This window comes from Hemicordylus capensis, chromosome 1 (genome assembly GCF_027244095.1).
Source record: "Hemicordylus capensis ecotype Gifberg chromosome 1, rHemCap1.1.pri, whole genome shotgun sequence".
NCBI classification, from domain to species: domain Eukaryota; kingdom Metazoa; phylum Chordata; class Lepidosauria; order Squamata; family Cordylidae; genus Hemicordylus; species Hemicordylus capensis.
In genome coordinates, this window is record NC_069657.1 from 225,014,749 (window position 1) to 225,029,142 (window position 14,394).

Consider the following 14,394-nt stretch of genomic DNA (forward strand, 5'->3'; position numbering starts at 1 on the left):
ATATATGCCTTGTCTGGCTATAAATACAGGCAGCTAGCAACATAAGGAGCTTAAGCAACAAAAACCAAAAGAAGGAAAAGGCCACCCATCAATCTTCCAATGTTTCAAAACAGGCAAGACCTTTCATGGAGGGAGGCATGGTACAGGCATGGTAACGTTTTACCAGGCTAGGAGAAACTATGCCTGGGCACGAGGCCAGAGGATCATAGTGATCAGTCTTTTGTGAAAGGTTATTATTAATGTTGTAGTTGCATGTTTTGGCATCTTTCTGGTTAATGAGCAGGGCTATTTAAATTGTATTTACCTGCTGTTTACGATACTGATTTTTCCTGGTCAATTAATACTGCTGTTTGAAATTGTTTTTACCTGCTGTTTCACATATACTGCTGACATTGTTATGGCTTTTATGATTGATCGGTTTTATGGATCAGTGTAAAAAGGATTTTAAGCCAAATTGGGGGGGGGGGGGTAAACAGAGCCACATTGTTCCCCCTGCAATTGAAAAGTAAATGGCTATCTGCTGGGCACTCCAGCACACGAAAGAGAAGATGTCCCAACTGCAAAAAGGGCACCTGGTGATGAACGGAAACTGAGGAGCTGAATTGTCAAGGCCAAGTCTGGATATGGGCTGCCTGCCAAGGGTGAATTGTCAAGAGGCTTCTCTACATTTTGGCTGGAAACTCATTCAGTTCAGCTTTGATGGGAGTGCTCCCCAGGGAGCGGGGGAGGCTAAGCCTGGGGAAGGGTGAGAGAAGTGCTGTGTAGGCTCTTCATCGGCAGTCTCCTGAGTGCTCTGCAGTCAGTGCCGATGCCACTCTTGCGACTTCATTCCAGACAGCAAGTTGCAAGGGGTCTGCTATGATGGGGAAGCATGGCAATGTCCCAGTAATGGTGTGATATCCCTCAAAGGTAAGTGCTTCCTTGAAGGAAGGTGTCTGGATCCCATGTTGGAATTTAGGAACAACTGCACCTTTGTTTTGCTATGAACTGATAATCTGGAAATGCCTTCAACATGCAGATGCATCTTGGAACATTCTGATTCACTGAACATTGATCCTGTCTAACATTTTGTCTCTGTCAGTGGAGAACTGGATGCCCCTGGGCAGCAGCACCCAGTCAGGGCATGGCAGAGATAGCCACTTCCTGTTGTTTGTTCAAGGCATCTGGTCCTTGGAGGAAGACAGCCTCAGAACAGAAGAGTCCCATTTGAGCTCTACAGGGTAGATAAAAATTAAAGCTCTTTCAAACAAAATAAAACCAGATTTTTTAAAATTTAAATTAGGTTTTTAAAATTAAATTTCAGCTATAATGTTTCCCTGTTTAGACTAATCTGGTTTAAAATGGAATCTGAACTTAATAAAAACATATCTCTTGTGAATGTATGAAACTCTTATTTCCTCTGTAAAGAGAGAGCTGTAGGGAAAAATCTTTGCTCCTTGTTACTTGGTATAATAATTCATGTAGTCACATCATGGCTTGATACCGAGGACCAGGCAAGGATGGCAAATCAGCATAGGGGTCACACATTGATCCATATGAATAACTATTTATTCCTATTTTAAGTCTAGTAAAGTTGTGTCGTCAAGTCGGTGTCGACTCCTGGCGACCACAGAGCCATGTGGCTTTCTTTGGTAGAATACAGGAGGGGCTCACCATGGCCTCCTCCCGCACAGTATGAGATGAATGATGCCTTTCATCACCTTCCTATATCGCTGCCATAGTCTAGGAAACATACCAGCGGGGATTTGAACCAGCAACTTCTTGCTCCCTAGGCAAGTTACTTCCCAGCTGCACTATTAGCTACCCAATATCTGCAACTGGTTCAGAATCATTACTGTAAGTATAAGCACAGTCTGTATATGTATCTGCCAATCAAAGAGCATGAACAGGAGCCAGAAGGTTAGTCTGGCTAAAGTGCTGCCACCACGGAAGAGAGTGAGAAGATGGGAAGGATAGTTCCAAAGCCGTCCCTCCCCTAAACTGGCCACTGGTCCTGAGGCATCTTGCTTCAGCCTGCTTCATGGATACTACCACAGCCACTACCACTGCTGGACACTTGCAGATTGCCCTGAATTGGCACAGTCCTGACCAGAGGGAAGAATCCTACCAAATCTCTTCCTTCAGCAGGACCCAAACAGATATTCCTCCAGTGGTAGAAGGAGGGGAGGAAGCAGTGATAACCTTCCCCAGCAATGCACTCCTAATTTGAATGAGTTCAAATGTTCTTGCTCTCTTCTTAAGGCAGACCTTGTAAGACAAAAGTTGCAACACAGAGATATGCTGTCTCTTTAAAAGGCAGGCTCTCTCTTGCTTCTTGTACCTATCAAGTATGGCCAGAGTGTAGCGTATAGAGTTCTAGCACATCAATAATTCAAAAGTCATGCAAAGGGTTTCTTTGCCCTCCCTCCACCCCCATTCCTGGCTTATAATAAATGTTAATTTAATCAATTGGCAGTAAATCTGGCTCAGTGCTGACTCATGCCAGACAGAATCCCCTGGGGACAGTAACGGAGCTTTTGCTGTCTCATTTAGAAATGAACAATGCAGAAGCCAGTTCAGTCTTCACCTTTTCCCTTTTGAGCAATTTTGTAAAAAGAAATGAACAACAGCAAGAAAACTGCCAAGCGCATGCAGACTTTCAAAACCAAGGATCACACATCAGAAGTAAGCTGCATCCTTTCCCATTTTTGCTGACACGAACCACGGAAGAAAATGGAACAGAGAAGCTAATAGATGGAGATCCATTCTGAAACCATTTTGTTGTTCACTACTGCAGGAGGCTTCAGATGTTAACTGGACTCATCTATACATCCCCCACTCCCAATTGTGTTATGGCAGAGCATGCACAGATTATGCATGTCCTCATGTGCTGTCATCTCCTGGCCATCCAGGTAGCACTCCAACACAAACCATTGTGCATAAGAGATACATGCAGCACAGATATTTGGTACTGGAATGAAGAGGTCTGGAAGCTAGCCAACCCAATGCACAGTCCAGTCAAACTTATATTTAAACTGCTCACATCCCATTGATATTGATGAGGGTCTGATGCACCTCACATGACCCAAGGCCATGTATGAGAAGATGTCCCCTTCAAAAGGGTTATTTCGCGCACAGACACAAATGCAAACATGGTTAAAGAATTCTCCTAACTAACCACTAGACAATGGAGGGTAGTGTTTTAGTAGGCACTATAGACTGTTCCTGGCAGCCTGCGTGTGCATTGTGTGTGGAAGACAGTGTAGGATAAGAAACCTGTTGCCAGAACTGCTCTATTTGGGGGTGACTCAGAAAGCTCCCCTCTAGGCAATTCGAACTGTGGGCTCACAATCTCCATTTTTTGATACCTCAGTTAATGGGATCATGAACTCTTCACCTGCCCATATTTGGCAAAGACTCACAGTGGGTCACTTGGCCTGAGCAAAGCATGGAGCAAGGCACCCTGAGGTCACAATAGCTAAGACTGCAAGGGGCCATCCCTAGCCTTTGAGCTGGGTCTCATGATCAGTGAGACCCAGTTTCTGCAGCAGAGCAGGGAGAGCGGGCTAAGCCCGGTCTCCCCACTCACGATCAGGGAGGGAGCCCTGGGCGGCCAGATCAGCTGCCCACATGATTGCCGGCTCCGTAACGGAGCTGGCGGGGACTGGGGAGTTTGGGGGCCGCGTGGCCCCCAGAAGCTCCAGAATGCCCTGTGTGAGCACGCAGGGCATACCAGGGAGACTCCCGGAGCTGGGAGGCAGCTTTTTGCCTCCCCTCTGAGGGTCTACTCCTGAGTAGCTGCGGTATGGAGCCCCACTGCGGCTACTCACAATCAGGAAGCCTGGGTTTGCGGAGCACTCACTCTGCAAACCCGGGCTTAGGGGGGGCCTACAAAAGTGGGCTAGCCGCTTGTAAGCCACCGGGCTCACCTGCGAGCCCGGTGGTTTACACAAGCAGCAAAAATCGGGCTAGGCTCTCCTAGCCCGATTTTTGCTGCTGGTGAGAATAGCCCCTTTGTCTCTTTATCCCAAGAGAAGGCAACCAGCCAGCAAGTAGACCTAATTCAAAAGGTACACTTCAAGGGCAGAGAATACTCCCTTTTCACAAGAGAGATAGCATGACCCTCTGCTGCAACTCAGATAAGAGCGAGCATTTCTCAACCCACCATTAATGGCTTAATTGGCTGTCAACAACCAGAGTGGAGGCAGCCCAGCAAAATCTAAAACATATATCTTTACACTTGGAACGTCATCTCTGTCTCAAGATAAGCCTTAAACCCAGTTATTCACATTTACACGTACACTTCCACAAGCTACACTTGTCTCTTGTTTTGCAAGTCACATCCAAGACTGACCAGTTCATGCAACTATGAACTTCATTGTTCCACTCGAGTTTCTGCCCCTTCTGGGAGGGAGCATAGCTTGGGAATTGCCTCCAGGCATGTTTTTGAGAATAAGTACCCCTGACAAAGTGACATGGCCTCGGAATACGGATGGACCCTGCTGGTTCTCAAGGGCTCGAGTGGTAGCCATTTGCCCTTCATCCTTTCTTCTTCCTGCTTTTCTGCCTTTTTCCTGCAAGCAGACCTGCCAGTGCACCAACCTGCCAGTGCACCAACCTGCAAGCGCACCAAACGCACCACCAACCTGCAAATACACCAAACATACCACCAGACTAAGGATAGGTAAACTAACTTCCTGCCTCTCTGAGTCTACTCACCCGCCTTTCTTCCCTCTACTGCCTTTAAGCACTTTCTACGGCAAGTCTTAACCAGCAATTTGGACCCTACGCTAAATTACCTTCAGTGAGATTCTCGATAAGAATGTCAGCTAAAGATTTTATTGCCTTGCCTAACCAACTTTTGCCTTCCTGTATCTCCATCTATCCTAAATAAATCTGTTGTATTGCATTTCTGCCTCCTCATCTTTTCCAGTTACCAAAACTTGCACAAATTTGATGCTGAGGTCAAACTGCTCCCTCTAGCCAAGCTAATTCCCCACATGAAGCCAAAAGCCCAGTTAGAGTGTGTAGCCAGCACGCCAGTTCTGGTAACAACCCTGATGTCATCATGGCATTCATTCCTGCTATTGTTGCCTGTAGATCAATGTCTTTCATCACGGGTGCTGTGGAGTAATCAGCAGCAAGTGCCACCGTGATTCATGGCTGGCAATGGAGCTGCCAGGTATGGAATGGGAGTGGCTGTTGTCTTTCTGTTAGCTTTTGTTTCTAATATGATTATGGTGCTTTCAGCTTGGCTGCTGGAAGTACTTAGATTACAATTGCTATTGCTCTGGGCCAGGCATAGGCACAGTGAGCCCCCAGGACTGCTCTGCCCTGCTCTCTTTTGCAAACAAGAGCAGTACACTTTATATTGGCAACATTGTCTGCCAAGGGATTGAATCCTTATTTGACAGAGAACAGAGTCAATTATCCAATAAGTCCATCCCATCACTAGCTGTTATGATCCCATCATTTACACAAACCATCTGCCCACAATTTGTCCATCCTCAGACCATAATGGTCCTTCATCCTTTGTTCTGGTGTTTCTATTGTTCATACCCTTTCTCCAAAGAGACAGATCCCAGAAGAACTGAAAGAAAAACATGCTGTGGTTGCATAGCACAGATAATAATTGTGGCAAGTATCAATGACCAAAGGACTGTTCACATCCCACCCTTACAGATCACAGAGTACTATCAAGGGCATTCCTTGTAAAGGTGCCTGCTCTGCTCTGCTCTATGCTCCACCGAACAGCTGAGCTGGGAAGTTAGTTGATGTGACCCCATGATGCGAACTCCTGCCTGGCAACATTTATCAAAGGGCAGTTTACCAGACAGATGGAAGAATGACATCTAAGAAGGAACAGAAACAGCTCATGGAAATCTTAACAGGCAGGTTAAAGCAGAAAGTGTTGATCGCTGGACTGACTCGACTTATTTTAAAATATTTTGCAAGTTCTCAACAAAGTTATTTGCCAGCCTGGCTGGACCATGGAGGAGAATGTACCAATCTGGAGACACTGAAGCCCTACTCCAGACACTTTTGGTGTATTCAGGAAAGGATGACCTACTCGCACACAAACCCAGCTGTATTGTTGTTCATCTGTTCTGCTGTTGTTTCCTACACATATGATGCTACCACCTACCTGTCAACCACCACCTCTTCAGGAGAGGAGAGCTGGTCTTGTGGTAGCAAGCATGACTTGTCCCCATAGCTAAGCAGGGTCTGCCCTGGTTGCATCTGAATGGGAGACTTGATGTGTGTGCACTGTAAGAGATTCCTCTCAGGGGATGAAGCCGCTCTGGGAAGAGCAGAAGGTTTCAAGTTCCCTCCTTGGCATCTCCAAGATGAGAGAGAGAGAGATTCCTGCCTGCAACCTTGAAGAAGCTGCTGTAAGTCTGTGTAGACAATACTGAGCTAGATAGACCAATGGTCTGACTCAGTAGATGGCAGTTTCCTATGTTCCTATGTACATTCCACATGCCTGTTTTATAGCTGCTTCTCTCATAAACACAAAGAAATATTATGCAGGTTTACCTAAAGGATTATTCAGCAACAACTCCATTGTTCTCCTTCTCCTTTCCCTCCCTGTTCCTTTCTGACTCCTCCCACTCTCTACAGCAGGGGTGGGGAACCTTGGCCCTCCAGCTGTTTTGGCGATGGTGGGAGTTGTAGTTCAAAAACAGCTGGAGGGCCAAGGCACCCCTGCTCTACAGGAACCCCCCACTCCCGGGACAGATGTCCAAACAAACTGCAAATGATTATTGGATAGGCTTCAACAATACCCCACTTCATGCAAACCCTCCTTTCTGTGAATATGGAACAAACCCTTTGTGCTCTGTCTCTTGCTTCCTAGCTAGCAGAGGGGCTCTAACCCCTGGACCTTGGGGACCTGGCCTATGGCCTCCAAGGTCCAGGGGGCCTCCAAGGGACCAGGGGGACCTCCGGGGGGGGGGGCTTCTGCCACCACCCCATGCCTGCCCTGCTGCTCTGAACTGCCAAAAGCTACCTTATTTTTAGCTTAACTTTAGGCACTTCCTGCCTCTGTAAAGCCACCCATCTGGGAAAGCTCCTGTTGGGGCAAACTGCAGCCATGTGGGGCAGGGGGATCCAGCTCAGGACTTTGGTATGGGGAGGAGGTGCTTCAACCTTTTGCCCTCACGAAGTAAGGATCAAGTCTTCTCACAGCTGCTCTTTATCATTTTAAAAAACCATTGTAGTATTCCTTCCTGGCCCCTGGATCATTTTCAGTTACCATTGGCATTGGTGTAGGAGGGGGAGACCAGGTATGCAGGGAAACAGGAGATGGGATTACCATGGAGCTCTTTCTTCTAATACAGAATGCAAATGCCAGCCTCTTGCAAATTTGTCACAATTATACATAGTAACTGATTTCCTTCTAAGCTATGGCCCTAATACGGGAATACAACGAGCAGGGCACATGGATTCTAGTCTAGTCTAGCTTTTCAAAAGTCAAAGCTTGTAATCAGCAAGGTTGTCTCTCAGCAAGTCCATAGTTCAGTCTTCTTGTAGCAAGGTCTTCTTGCCACTGTTTCCTTTTGGAAAGAATTATGTCTGTATTTAGATTGAAGATAAGTGAATAAAATCACCCCTCCGCAGGTGTAAGGGGCCTGTTGGGATGGTTGGGTATTGGATCCAATAGGATTTCAAGAAGCCTTGGGAGGATTAGTGTTGGCTCTGGCAGTGATTCTGTTGATGCCCTGGTGGAGAACTGGAACAGCAAACTCACCAGGGCAGGAGACATGATCGCTCCTGAACGTCCTCTCTGAGCTGCTTCAAAATTGGCCCCTTGGTATGCAGAAGAACTACAAAAGCTAAAGCAGCAAAGTAGACGACTGAAGCGCAAGAGGGAAAAGACTCAACTTGAATCTGATAGTTTACAAGACAGAGCACATCTGAAGGCCTCTGCTCAGGCAACATGTGCAGCAAAGAAGTGCTTCTTTTTCACCCTTATTGTAACCATAAACTCATGTCCCGCGGAGTTGTTTAGGGCTGTGAGAGGGCTAGTAAGTGCACCTCCTCCCTTGAGTCAGAACTTGGAACCATCTATTACCCACTGTGATGTTTTAAATGAGTTCCTTGTGGATAAAATTTATTTATTTATTTATTTATTTAACATATTTTTATACAGCCCCCAAATCTCTCGTATTTGGACTGACTTGTACTCAGAGACCACAATTACTGCAGAATCTAATGTGGAGGTGTCCAGCAACTCCTCTTATGTGGTTAGGCTGGATCAGTTTCAGTTTGTGACGCCTGATGATGTGGATAAGCTGCTTGGAACACTGTGGCCTACCACCTGTTCTCTTGATCCTTTTCCAACATGGATTATGCTATCTGGCAGAGGGGGTTATTTTTTTTTTAATTGTTAATTTTTTATACCACCTTTCATACTATATCTCAAGGTGGTTTACATAAGTTAAAATACAATAAAATCCATAAAAGTTACATTTAAAACCTTAAAATCAGTGAAACAATAAAACCATAAAACATAAAAAAAACAAAACAAAACAAAACCCAAAAACCCCAACCATTAAAAAGACAAACAGAAGCAGAAAAGCTGAGAAACCTGGTAGCCCCTAAGGGGTAAAAGCCTGAGCAAATAAAAGGTTCTTTAGTTTTTGAAATTCTTATATTGCCTAACCGAACATCTAGAGAGGGGACTGGACTCACGATAGATGACCACAACTACTCCTCCCGAACCCTCAAGGCAGGGCAGCTATAGGACCATGAAACCTGGGGGGGGGGAGGCAGAGCTGGGAGAGACCCACACCACTGAGCTTGCCCAACCAGGTCTCAGTCACACATACCAGGTCAGAATGCTCACCCAAAATTAAATTATGGATGAGAGTTGTTGTTGTTTTTCGTTTACTGACCTGGCATTCAACAGCAGAACCCTAACTGTTGAGGGAATGTTACCGGAACTCCCTGGAGCTGTAGGATTAGGAGAAGAGCTGGAAAAAGGAAAAGGCCTCAGTTGCTTAGCCCATTTCCCCCTGTAACGGCCTGCCCAGCTCCTACTGCCATATCTCCCTCTGCCTGCCACCCAAGAAATACCTACCCCCAGACTGCCCACAGCTCCCTGCTCTCCCAGGCATATGCTAGACATCACAGGTGGGCAGGATTTAAAAAGGTAGAGTTCAATTAATAGTACAAAGACTGTACCAATTAATAGTACAAGGACTGTGCCGAAAACAAAGGCCTCTTTGTTGTAGACATTATAAGTGCTTCTCTGAGGGATGGCAGGATGCCTTCCTGTCTTAAGGAAGCAATCATTAGACCTCTTCTGAAGAAGCCTGCATTGGATCCCTCAGAGCTAAGCAACTCCAGGCTTGTCTCCAACCTTGCATGGTTGGGCAAGGTAATCGAGAAGGTCTTCGGAGTAATCGGACAAGGTAATCAGAGACAGGCCTTCTCCATTGCTGCCCTGAGGCTTTGGAATGCGCTCCCTGGTGAAATAAGCGCCTCTCCATCTCTGACAATTCTTAAAAAGTCTTTAAAGACGCATCTGTTCACCCAGGCTTTTAACTGATACTGTTTTGATTTTTTTAATGTTGTTTTAGAATATTGTTTTAAAAAATTTAAATTGTTGTGTTTTAAATTTCTTGTGTTTGTTTTTAACTAATGTTTTAATGTTGTTTTTATCTTGTTGTGAACCGCTCAGAGATATAAGTTTTGGGCAGTATAAAAATATGTTAAATAAATAAATTAAAAATAAAAATAAATAAATAAGATGGTGGCCTCCCAACTCCAGGCAGTCTAGAAGGAAACTGATCATCTCGACCAATTCCAAACTGGTTTTTTGGTGGGCTATGAGATGGAGACGGCCTTGGTCAGCCTGATGGATGATCTCCAATGAAGAATTGGCAAAAGGAGTGTGACTCTGTTGGTCCTTTTGGATCTCTCGGCGGCTTTCAATACTATCGGCCATAGTATCCTTCTGGAGTGTCTGAGTGGGTTAGGAGTGGGAGGCACTGCTTTGCAGTGGTTCCGCTCCTACTTCTTGGGCAAATTCTAGATAGTGTCACTTGAAGACTGTTGTTCTTCAAAATGTGAACTCTTATATGGCATCCCCCAGGGCTCCATACAGTCTCCAGTGCTCTTTAACATCTACATGAAACCACTGGGAGAGATCATCAGGAAATTTGGTGCAGGGTGTTATCAGTATGCTGATGACACCCAAGTCTATTTCTCCATGTCATTGTCATCAGGAGAAGGTATAACCTACCTAAATGCCTGCTCTGGATGAGGGATAACAAAGCAAGACTAATCCAAATAAGATGAAGGTACTTATTGTGAGGGGTTGGAACTCAGGAGACAATTTTGATATGCCAGTTCTAGATAGGGTCATACTTCCCCAGAAGGAACAGTTACACAGTCTGGGAGTGCTTCTGGATCCAAAACCTGGTGTCTCAGGTTGAGGCAGTGGCCAGAGGTGCTTTCCAATCTGCTTCAGCTGATACGCCTGCTGTGTCCATTTCTTGAGATAAATGAGTACTGATGTTGGTAACCTCCAGACTTAACTGCTACAATGCGCTCTACATGGGGCTGCCTGAGTACCTAGTCCAGAAACTGCAGTTGGTACAGAATGCAGCAGCTAGATTGGTCTCTGCATCATATTGAAGAGACCACATCACTCCTGTATTAACAGAACTACACTGTCTACCAGTAAATTTCCAGGAAAATTTATGTTGATTATAACCTATAAAGCCCTAAACAGCTTAGGCCCAGGGTATTTAAGAGAATGAGGCTCTACACATGATCAAGGTGTAGTAGAGCCTCAAGGGGTCTGGTGGGGAAAGCGGGCTTAGCCCGCTCTCTCCACACACAAGCAGTCACTTGTTGCTGGGCAGATGGATTTGGCCGCCCAGATGAGCGGCAGCTTCAGTCAGGCATTCCAGCACACGGCCGCGGCTCACTGGACAGCTCTGGGGTTTGGGGGAAGGGGAGAGCCACCATGCGGTGCCCCAGCCCCCAGAGCTCTAAGAAGGCACTGTGTGAGTGCACAATGCCCTCCTGGGGTCTCCCCTTCTCTCTCCCACCCCCAGTGTGTGAGCCACAGCTGCAAGTAGCCGCGGCTGACACACTATCAAAATAATGAGGTTAACGAAGCGTTCGCTCCATTAACCTTGTTTAGCGGGAGGGTTACTTAGGCAGGCTAGCCACTGTGGAACCACCTGCGAGCCCGGTGGTTCTGATGATCACTAGAAAACAGGTTGGGCTCCCTTCACCCAGTTTCTAGTGATTGTGGGAATAGCTTCTTCTTTGCCATGAGCTCCATTGCCCATTGAGGTCCTCTGGAGCAGTTTGACTGCAGTTGCCATCAGCTCATCTGGTGACTACACAGGGCTGGGCCTTCTCTGTTTCCACCATGAGACTCTGGAATGCTCTCCCTCCTGAAATAAGAGCCTCCCCATCTCTGACAACTTTTTGCAAGTCTGTAAAAATACATTTATTTACCCAAGGTTTTTAACTAGACTTGTGGTTTTAAATTTTTTAAAGGTTTTAATTTCTCTTTTAATTTGTTTTATGTTGCTGTAAACCACCCAGAGACAAAGGTTTGGTGCCATGTACAAATATAATACTGTAGGTAGGTAGGTAGGTAGGTAGGTAGGTAGGTAACAGAGGTTAGGGGAAAGGCCACAAGGACATGGGTTCATAACATGGAGCCGTTAAACTGTAGTCGTTTAAAGAAACCACCTAGGACATTTGTCTCCAACTGTATTTCAGAATTATTCCCATCTGATTCTCAGTCATCAGGCATTAAGCTGACTGACCTCAAAGAATGATGATGAGAAATAACAACAGAGAGAAGAACAGGAGTTCTTCTGCACACTTAACCCCCATGCAGAGACCTTTGGCTCACTCCCACTCTTCATTCTGGAACAACCTGGAATGAATGAGACAAATAGATCACCCACAAGAGCCTGGCTTGCTGCTGAAGGAAAATAACTGGAGCAAATGATATCTGAGACTTACAGTACTATGTTAATAACAGGAGCAATGGGAGTAAACACACGAGTTTCCAGACACCTTTATTAGTAACTCCAGAATCAAAGTGTGTGAATCATGAAGCTCTCTCCCTTCCCTACAAGTTCATGTTGTTCTTATGCATCACTCCTATCGCACTTTTAATTTGCAAAGTGTGACAGGGCTGCCTTGATTTGGCTGCCCTCACAGCAACCCTGTGAAACAGACTGTCTGTGGAAGTGATGTTTGGAGAAGAAAACATTTTGTCTCTCTCATTTTCTAATGCTATGGTTTTATTTGCAAATCTTACTAATGTTGGGGGTGGGGGAGGGGATGAGCTGAGTAAAACCAGAGCATTTTGACTGACTTTTTCCTTCCATTTTGTAGACAGATATCCCCACCACCACTGAGGAACTGCGAAATTGAAGAAATAATCTTTACTGCCATTGGTCGGCTTAGGGGAAATGACCCTGATGGACACACTCATCACAGATTAGATTTATGTGGCAAGGAAGCTGCTGAGGTGACAAATAATTTAAAAGTGACCTGTCCTTCATCTAATCCCTTTGCATTTTAGATGGGGGAGAAACTAATCAATGCAAAAACTGACAGCTCAAAAAACTGAGTAGTTGAAACCAGCCAAAGTACTGATGTAGGATGGCATTTCCATCCAGGATGTAGGATGGCATTTCATATTACAGTGGAAAGCCATATGAGTCTGTCTGTCTGTCTGTCTCTCTCTCTCTCTTCCCCCCCCCCCCGCCAAATATATGAGTCAGTGAGCTTCCTGGGCCTCACTGACTGACTGACTGATTGACATGGAACTCTCAGACTAAACCACAAAAGATAGAAACATACCATTTTTGCAGGTAAGTTCCAGAACTTGCCCAGACTACCAAAACAAACAAACAAACCCCTGGGAAAATGCATTACTTTCCTGGAACAGGGGACGACTCTCCCATTGGAAAGCATGGGGAATGAGACCTCATTGAGACAGCAGACTGGAGTCACAGAGACCTGAGACATTAACATGCTAACCAACTGCAAGCCCTCACTGACTCACACCCTTACTGATGTGAAATTCTAAGAGCAAGCCATGAAAGACAGAAGCATACCATTGTCACAGGTAGGTAAGTCTTCCAGACTTCACCCAGACTACCTAAACAAATCCAAATCCCCAGAAAAAATCATTAATGTCCCGAAAAATGCAGAAGAACTCTCCCATTGGCAAACATGGGGAATGAGTCATCATAGAGATAGAAAAAGACAGAAGAGAGACAACTTATTCATAAGAAGAATAGACAAAGTCACAAAAGAGAGAAGGCATTCCTATGCTTGCAAACTGCAAGCCTTTTTACTAGTAATCTATAAACACGCACACACACTCCCCACTTCCCTAAGCAGGAAGTGCTTCTTGGATTGTGGCTTCCTTTGGAAGAGAGATGGAGGCTTATGATACTTTTTAAAAATATTTGGTTTATTTACAAATATACATTAGATGGAGTTGAAAAAGCTGAACTTCATTTTGGAATTCTCTTCCCCCCGAGATTCGGTCTGCCTCCTCCCTTTCAGCCTTTAAAACCTTATTGAAGAAATTCTTTTCTGCCTAGCATTTACCCTTTAAATCTTTAAAAAAGAAAAAGAAAAAAATCTTGGATGCTGTTCTTGCTTTGTACACCACCCTGAGTCTGTGGATTGGGTGGTATATTAAAAATAAATATATAGAGATAAATAATAAATAATAAACTAATTAATTAATCAAGAGGCAAGTCTCACGATCGGTGAGACCCACCGGAGGGGGTTCTGCGTGGACATGGCCCGCTCTCCCCACAGACGATCCAGGCTGCAGCCCTGGCCGGAGTCAGCGGAGGCTGTGGGGATTGGGGGCTGCACACGAGGCATCCTAGAGAGACCCCCAGGGCTGGAAGGCTTCTTTCAGCCTCCCGGCGAGGGTATCCTCATGTGTTACTGCGGCATGGAGCCACACCTCGGCAACACACGATCAAAAAGACAAGGTTAGCGGAGCATTCACTCCGCTAACTTCGTCTAAGGGGAGGGCTAGTTAAGCGGGTTACCCGCTTTGAGGACACCGGGCTCACTTGCGAGCCCGGTGGTTCTCACGTTCTCCAAAAAGCGAGCTAGGCTCCCTTAGCCCACTTTTTGGCAATCGTGAGAATCGCCTCGATCTCTACAAGTCAGCAACAGGCTACATCAGGTCCCCAGAGAGAAAACCCTGCATCCTAAAATACTTCAGCTCTCTGTCCAGCTCCTCCATTTCAGCTTCTCCAAAATGTTGTCTTTTTCCCTCTCCATAGCTGGTTCTTTTAAATGTAGGCATCTGTGGGCTATTATTGGTGTTTCATTTATTTTTCCCCAGTACCTTTTTTGTGTCTGTTCCATGGCTACAACTCCAGTGCAGGAGTG